This window comes from Haemorhous mexicanus, chromosome 7, assembly GCF_027477595.1.
Source record: "Haemorhous mexicanus isolate bHaeMex1 chromosome 7, bHaeMex1.pri, whole genome shotgun sequence".
NCBI classification, from domain to species: domain Eukaryota; kingdom Metazoa; phylum Chordata; class Aves; order Passeriformes; family Fringillidae; genus Haemorhous; species Haemorhous mexicanus.
In genome coordinates, this window is record NC_082347.1 from 24,861,260 (window position 1) to 24,870,379 (window position 9,120).

The window sequence follows — 9,120 nt, forward strand, 5'->3', positions numbered from 1 at the left end:
ATACTCAGGATACCCTGACTATCCATCCTTGTCCCTTCTCCTCAATCTGTCTGCTCACAGAAGTCACATTGCTTCCCTTCCTCCACTAAGTCCCAGTGGCAGAGCTGACAGGCACTAATCTGAAAAGTCAGCCAAACTCAAGCAGCAGCTTGCAGCAGATCAACTGCCCTTGTTGATGCTAGCTGTATGCAGAACATTCTCCCAGCCTTCTGAATTCCTTGCTTGTCCACTGTTTACCACCTGAATCCTCATTAGCAATCCCAACTGACACTCCAGGGAGCATGAACTGCCATTTCCTATTCAGCTCAGTCTTGCAAGGTGGGACACTCACCTTCAAGAACCATTCAGTATCTCCAGCAGGACCTGTTTACAGTTCCTGTGAACAAGAGCTATAGAAGAACCTTGCAGGATTAGGTCCTACTTGGTAAACTCTGCAAGAGGTCACCAGTGCTTTGCCACAGCACTGCAAAAGTAAGAAACTTCCCAGAATCCCAGCTCTTTTCATGAGTTCTAAATGAATTCAGAAATAAACTTACCTATGCACAGTTAATGAACCGAACAGAACAAACACAGAGAGTGTGACACATACTGCTATAAATTGAAATTGAATCACAAAAGTACACTATAGTTTGTCCCATAAGTATCAGTAGGCCCTAGGGATCTAGAATGTCTGTCCCATAATTACACTTCAATATATATTGATACACAAATTAGTCTCTTCCAGGTGATTTGAAGAGAGTGGAAGAATGGCAGGCATGACACAGCCTTCCTGTACGACCTTAGCAACATCACCTAGCTTGTCTCATCAGAGCTACAATAGCTACCAGGAATGCTGGATAACACATATATTAAAAGGGTCCCTTAGAAGGGGGATGGCAAAGAGGCACCATCTACAAAAGACTTGCTGAACTTCTATTACCTTGTGTAACTGAAAAATAAGTACTTATGATTTTACTGTGGGTACAGCAGTACATATCTGATCCTGACACCTCCAGATGGCAGGAAGCTTCTTTCCAAGATGCTAACAGCTATTTAATAGGCTGTTGGTATTTTAAGGACTGTTCATCACGTAATAGGGCTTTCAATATATGATGCAGTGACATTTGGCTGAAAGGACCTGTGTTGGAATCACAGTAGCTAGAACCAGTGATACTTTTCCTATTTGACAATACTGGCATGGCTGAAGAAAATCCTAATCTTTACATACTCTTCTGACTGTGTTTGCTTTAGCTCCTAAATGACATTACTCTAATCTGTTTCCAATGGAAGAGATCCCTTTGACACTGTCATTAGCTTGTGAGTGGCAATGATGATTTCCAAATCATGTCAAATGAGTAACTGATGCTGCCCCTGAAGATCACAGAATGTATCCCCTGCCAGAGCATCTCTTCCAGGTGATCCGACATCGAGATAACGGCTGTGCCCAGCCCCAGCTCTCTGCTTTCCAAACATGGCACACAACACCTCACAGCTCCAAATGACTGCTCAAAGCATCTGTTGCAAACCCAGGGCAGGTTTTCCTTCCTTCCTTTTGTCTTGTCCACAGCTCACAGAATGAGTATCTCCACCTCCTGCATCCAGCCCTGCAAGGATAATGTGCTACAGAAAACTGCTTCTCTAAGATGCTGCAGGTAAACTAGACACACCTGTCTCCAGCTGTTACAATGAGCTCAGCGTTACAAACACAGCATTAGCAACCAGTTAGGGGCTGAAAAGGCTATGTCAAGTCCCAGGACAGAGTACTAATTTTTTTTTTAAAATTTATCCCTGCTGCTCAGCCCAGACATTGCAGACCACGCCGGTGAACACCAGCACAGGTCTCCTACTCCTAGGCTTCATTCTCCCAGAACAGTCACTCTACCCCAGGGCTGGCTTCGGCCAGCGGGGCAGCAGCCGCCGCAGCCGAGGCGGGGGGCACTCCGCGGACAGCGCCGGGGCTCTCCGCCGCCGCTGCGAAGTTTCCCCGTGTCAGCAGCTGGTATCCGTCCCCACCCCGCGAGGCGCAGGGGTCGCACACTCACCTCTCCTGGCCTGCCTGATCTTGGGGCTCAGCATGCTCCCGGCTGGGCGCTGCCCGCAGCCTCAGCGCCCGGCCCCGGCCGCCGCCCCGCGCATCCCCGCCGCCGCCGCTCCAGCCCTGGCTCGGGGGCGACGCCGACGCGGGGCTGAATAAACCCTAATGCATTATTTATCCGGCCTCGAATTAATTCCCATCCAAAGTAGGCACGAAGTGTCTCGGTAATTACTGCCGATAGATCGGCAGCGCGCAGACACGAGGGCTGGCCCCGGCTGCTGCCGCTAATTGGCCGCGCGGCCGTGTGATCAATGTGCCGCTTCCAGCGAGCCGCGCTCAGCCCCGCGGCCGGGCTGCGCCTTCCTCCGCGCCGTGCGCTCAACAGATGCTTTGGCTCGGCAAGGCTCTCCTCGGGAGCTGAACCTGATTCAGCGGGATTTCTTCTGCGCTGGAAGAAATACCGAGAGCGCTGCTCCTGAGGGCGGCGGCGTGCTAGGCCACCTGCTGCTCCCCGCATCCCTCCCGGGGAGGCATCCCGGTGGGAGCTGGGGAGCCGAGGGAGAAACGACCCCCTGCTCTCTGCGAGAGAGAAAAATATCTCTCGCCTGCACTGGCAGACTCGCAGGATGGGCACAAGGGAATGTCTTCATTACACTTTACATTACATGACATTTTACCACCCATCATTTTTAATTGTACTGTTTGCTAAGCTCACCCCTCCCCAGGAGGGAGGCAAGTCGGCAGTTCTGCAGCCAGTAATGAAGAGGAGGAAAGGATGAACCTTTATTGACATAGATAGAAACTATTAAATAGTATCTATAAAATATAAATAGATAATTGGATGATAATTGTGTCTGAGTAATGGACATATCCTGATCCTGGACTGCTCGAAGCTCCATCCACCTAGCAGTTCCCTCTGTGAGTGCCAGAAAGGGTAACTACTTCCCTAGCAGTGTACATGCCCTGCAATATCACCCTGTATTGCTGAGTTGTACTGACAAAAAGCATCTGAGATTGGCAGTTTTCTCCTCTTCCAAGATCTATTGTATTTTGGATATTGAATGCTGGCTATCAAGTTATATCTCCAGTCCTGGAAGAGGTTCTCTGGCTCTTTAGAGGGGTTGTGCTTCTCAATGTGCAACTACAGTAATAGCTAAGATGTTTTGGACCTTTAGCTGCTGGTTTTACTTGTAAGTGATTGTAAATCTTTGAGGTCACACTGGCATGAACTCAAATTCACACACCTGTAAGCAAGGATAGAAGTGGGATCTGAACTGCTGTCTCAGTTCTGAACACACAACCTCCTGCAGATATCTCCCTACCAATCATCAGCTTTAGCTGGGTTTCAACACAGTGAAGAATAGCTAAATGATGATCCCTTGGCCAGCAAACTGTGGATAAGCAGGAGGAGCATCAGCAGAGGGGCTTTTTACACTCCTGCCTTTCTGACCAACCCTTTTAGAGAACTCTTTTTCTCTCTGTATTTTTAGTAATTCCTGTCTGTTTTAGTGCTGTTTATACATTTAATTTTACAGTTTGAGCAGGAAGTCAAAAGGTGTGTACAGTAAACATGACAAGGGATAAAGCTGACTGAACTTTTAACCTCATGGGAAGCATAGAACACTTCATCCTGCTAAGTCATTTCCCATGAAAGCTTGATTTCCCCTCCAGGAAAAATATTATATAATGTGAGCTATATAAATAATTATCATGTTTATGAGTAAAATTAAAACATTCAAGCCAAGTTCAACACTAAATGCTAAGTTCTAAATTTTTCTTGCTAAATAAAAAATACTTAGTGGAAAGAGAAACATTCAGTTTGACCTGTTTTGCTTTGACTTAAACATTTTTGGCCCTTCTTAAAGCCATTTTAAAGTGTAAACATAAATGAATTTTTAAAGACTAGGAAGGGGGGGGGTTGGTTTTTTTTCCCCTTCATTTAAATACAGATCTGAAGTTTAGGTCTAAAATTATAAAACGCTATTTGAGGGAAGTAAACTGCTTGCCAAGGAAAGAAAAACAAACCAAATTAAAACAAACAAGCCATCTGAGGGAAAAAGACAAAATAAAACACAACAAAACAACCACCTCCAGCAAGTGGTTCTACGCTAGCTGCAATGCTTTGGTCTGGAAATTTAGAGAAATAGTTCCATATAGAAACACTAAGAGTAGATCCAGTAGAAAGGTAGCACAAGTTTCTAGAAGGAACCAGACACTATGGGAATGTTTAATTCCTAAAGCTTCTATACTGAAAGCTTAAACTGAGGAAGATAATTGGGACAAGTTCCCTCAATAATTTGTATTTACCTTAATTCTCCTGTGTGAGTTTAACATCTCCTTTCCATTCCAGCAGCAGAGATATCCTCCCATGCAAACACACTCTGCAAAGATTGGAGAAAGCTGTGTTATGGTCCTGAAGTGCATTAATGGCCTTAATGGCTCTAACACACCACTCATGGTCACCATCCACACCCTCTGCCCACAGGTCCAGGACCTCTATTTAAGCCCAGGCTTGGGCTTCATATCCAGCTTAAGCTATCTAGTAGGAACATTAGCCTTCAGTGTGTCTGTAGTGATGTATGAGTTTGGGTTATGATTAGAGACTGTTTTTTCAGCTAGACCTTACATTTCCTTCAGTGCTATGGATCTACCTGGTAATTAGAAGATTATGTCTGGTATTGGTAATCTTTAGTCTATGTAATTCTTACTTTTAGAGCTGCAGGGTGTTTTCCTTGCTTGACCCTAGTCCTGCTTCTTTATTGCCATAAGCATGTTATATGTGCTTGTGCTCTGATTGAACCTGGCCACTTCTAAATCTTTTCTCCTCACTTCATTCAAGTACCATGGGTACCATGGCCTACCCTGCTGTGCTCTCCCTCTCTTATCCTTAGGGAAAAAAGAGGATTTGCTGGTTATACTATCCCAGAGCTGGCCTCTAAGGGATGTCTCATTTAGCAGGCTTCTCAGAGTGAGTCAGGAAGCTGCTAAGCTATAGGCAGTAGGACTTTTTGTGACTGATCTGAGTTGAGGAGGCATCCCTGATGCCTTGAGATACCAAACTGATAATGTGTACCAGTTGGTGTAAACCACTGCTGTCATGGTTATATCCCTCTGCTGGGTTAAATCCAGCAGGAAAGTCTACTGTAGAGCACCAAGCATCTAGCAGGCTAGAAAACAGAAAGCACTTGACTAACCACATGCTGGAGAAGTGCTACTATGTGACTCTTATGCAGATCTAAAAATAAATGTGGTCATTACTTATCTGCTGCCTTTTTGGAATGTGGAAAAACTCTTCTGTCTGTCACAAGCATTCCCTATTGATAGTTAAGTACACAAAATGAAGGCAGGTGATGTGACCTAGGGATTAGAAAGCTTTAGGAGAGCGAGGAGATGGGGGTCTCTTGTCTTAATGACAGCTGATTTCCCATGGCTCCCAGCAAGGTATTAAATCCCAGGTCATGTCCATATTAATGCAGTGTTTTGAGATCTGGGATTGGCAAGTGCTATCTCACTGCAGAGAATGATATGAGCTGCTGCAGTGGGGACCCCCTCAGAAGACATGATTCATGTGTTGGCGCCAAGGCTGATGACTGGAGGCTATGAAACGCGGCGGGTGCTTGAGACGGAAGATGCGTGGGCCAGTGAAGTTGCTGGAGCTGTTTTGAGGCAGATTGAATGGATCTCTGTTTCCCCAGGCTGCACACACAGCATGCTGTCACCTACCAATTAGCACACAGTATATCCTTTTTCCTCCTCCTCATCTTCTGCTTCCATCTGCAGGCCAAGGACTTGTTGTAACTAGCTGACTGATAACATTTTCTTTGCTCATCAGCATGATGCACCTGGAGCAAAGCCCAAGATCAAATCACCCTGGACTTTGGCCCCAGTGAGTCTCAGATCCAGTTTATTTTGACTGTAACCAAAATTGCAAGTTGTTCTAATGTTATAAAATGGAATTGATGGAAAAGGGTCCAGAGAAACAAGGAAAGATCATGGTGAGCATTTTGAGATCAATAAGTGCAGCAACATTTCTTCTGCAAGGCGAGTTTGAATGGGTTTGTATTCAGAAACTGTGGAATTCTGCTGAAGAAGTTTATTAAATTATTTATTGCATAAATTAACAACTTTTCAAGTGTCTAATGACCAGAAGGAATTTCAATTTGATATAGCCCTTGCTTGCAGGCTAAATGATCAGCACTTGAAATCTCTTGGTGCTGATGATGCCTGCTTGTTTTCCAGATGAAAAAGACTACTGGTCTTTCAGCTTCCAGTAACCAGTGATTTTACTGGCAGTTCTAGGCTTACAGCAAGAAACATTCAATTCATGAAGTGAGAATTTTCCTGTTCTTCTTTGGAGATGGTCTCTCTAGTACCATGATAACGCAGAATGGAGAAAGCTGTGTGGATGTTCTGGAGTAGCTCTGGAAACAACTGGAAGCTCAAAGGTATCTTTGAGGAAAAAGGATGATTCAGGAAAAACTTTAGTTTGGGGATTATATAATGCCAAGGGACAAAGACTGGAACAATTTCTTTGGGTTTGGCTGAAAAGTAAGAAAATGCATAAGCCTAATGGCTTCTTGGGCTTCCCAGGGGTGATGGTTACTTCAGGAGGCAGTGAATGTGCCAAACACATCAGGGCTGCTAGGAAAGGGCAGAACTCTGATCTTGCACAACTACATTCAGGAATGGGGACTAAAGGGGACACTGAACAAAGATAATTTTAAATGTTTTTCAGGGCGAAACTAGGGAATTTCTGGGTGTCTTTATTATTCTTTCGCACTCAATGTTTCTTCCCATCTAGTCATGTTCCACAAATAGGTCAGAAGTAATTAATCTTTGATTTCAGGATGTAAGAGTGACTCTCTAGAGAGCAGCTGTAGCTTGAGGGAGGCCTATAACAGAGCTGCCTTGGACTTCAGTGGGATAAGAAGCTACCCTGCAGAGATATTCCTGCCACACTTAATTTTTTCCCCTCTGCAGTGGTGAACAAATACCAAGTGTACAAATACCCCTGTAAGATCTCACCTGCTGCTATTGGAAATACTGTAATGTAATCCAAATTTATTCAAAGGAGTGCCCTGTAAGATAGAAAAATAGGTATTTTACATAAGTGGCCTGCAAAAACACCTTGAGAATTGTATGTCATTTTTCCTAGTAGATTAAAAAAAGCATGGCTTGGATTTCTTTCTTTTTTTTTTTTTTTTTTTTTTGTTTATACTTGACAAACATCAGAGAAGTTGATGTGCCCTTTCTAATTTTCATAGAAACAGTGATCTCTGGTCGTGTCAAGGTACACTATTCTAATGAGAAAAGAAACCTTTAATAGAAATTTTCAGCTTTTGAGAAGCTATTAGGCAGTGCAATTGAAGAGGTGGTAAAAAAAAAAAAGGATAGACAATTCTGAATGATCTAATAAAGATTTCCTAATGTGTTTTGTGGTGCACCTTCATATATTACAGGAAAGCAAGACTTAGATTAGGAATGCAAGAAGTTTCTTAAGAGCAGTGTCTTATAAATCCAGATATTCATAATCAGGGAGACAAAGTATGTTCTTTGTTTGTAATTTTTTATATTTTCTGTTTCGTCCCTGTGGTATTACCCCTATTATACCAGGATCAGAAATTATATGTCCCCTTTAGTACTAGAAACTCCTGCTGTTGCCATATTCCTAAACATGTCTGCAAGCAGAGTTTCCCTTGGTAATGAAGGTGAACATAAGGATGCTGAGACAGGATGGCTCCAAGAATTGCATTGCATTTCCTTTTCACAGCAAAAGGAAATAAATATAAAATGGGTATTAGTTGTATGGACAACCAGTGCCCATCTTAATTTTGTGTCTAGATGATAGCTTATCAAGGAGGCAGAGAGAAACCTTTTAACCATTGCAATATCTACTGGGGACATGTCAGGGCAGATCAGAGACTTTGAATCATTTGGTTCTGCTCCATGCAAGATCTAGTGGATATTTTCCAATCTGAAATAGGATGACAATGACATTGCAGCTTGTGTCTCACAGCCAGATAAAATAGATTTAACACAATTAAAGTACACAGAAATAAATTTTTTCCCAAATTATATTTGGTTTGAAGTGTTTCACATCTGAATAAGGAGTACTCAGACTATTGAGGACTAGGGCACCTCTCCTACAGGGAAGAGTTGAGGGAGACAGACTTGCTTAATCAGGCAAAAAGGCTAGTGAAGGAATCTAATATCAACCACAAGCAGTTAAAGGGAATTTTCAGAGCACAAAATCAAAACCCAGTAGAACAGATGCTGAAACAAAAAGAAATGCCTCCAAGTTTGGACCTTAGAAACTCAGACTGGAGCCCAGAATATCTTTTTGACCAGGAGGACGATGCAGTACAGGGACAGATCCCTGCAGAGCAGGGGAGATGTCAGCCTTCAGAGATTTTTGAGATGATTAGATCTGTCTGGTTTTGGTGCTACTTCTGTTCCAAGCAGAAGGCTGGACTAAGCAACCTCCAGAGGTCCCTTCTGTTAACATTTTTATGAGTCTGTCTTAAAGCTTCTTTTCTGCTGCTGTATCTTTTGATTTAACAAAATGCTACTTTTCTCTCTAGCCCTTGCCTCGCTATCACCTTCAGATCATCACAGATCTAAGAGGGCTGCTACTGCTGTCAAATCAGGGAAATCACAGTTGAAGATCTTCCCTTCATCATTGCCTCTTTTAAATGGGTGAGTCTTCTCACAGAAATTTTCTGTGAAATGTATTCTGATCTTTCTGAACCTAATTTCCTGAGTCCAATATAGAAAAACATTTGAAATTCATCAAATTTAAATAATGAGAGAGTGCTCACAAGCTTCACATCAAAATACATGCTTAACTGACCTGCTGGATCAGAATTTATTGGAGTAGTTCACATTGTTTGGATTTTGCATTATGTAAGCAAAGCATCTCAAACTTCAAAATGAAGTTTCTTAATACGACCAAGTCCCAGATAACTGCACTGTTGTGCTCACATCTCTGATTCTAATTGTGTTACCTACACAGTTATGCAGTCTGCTCCAATCAGCTAACAAAATTTGCCACATTGAGCTTCTTTGATATTCCTGAGGCAGGTAGGATGTGAAAGCCTGGAAACATA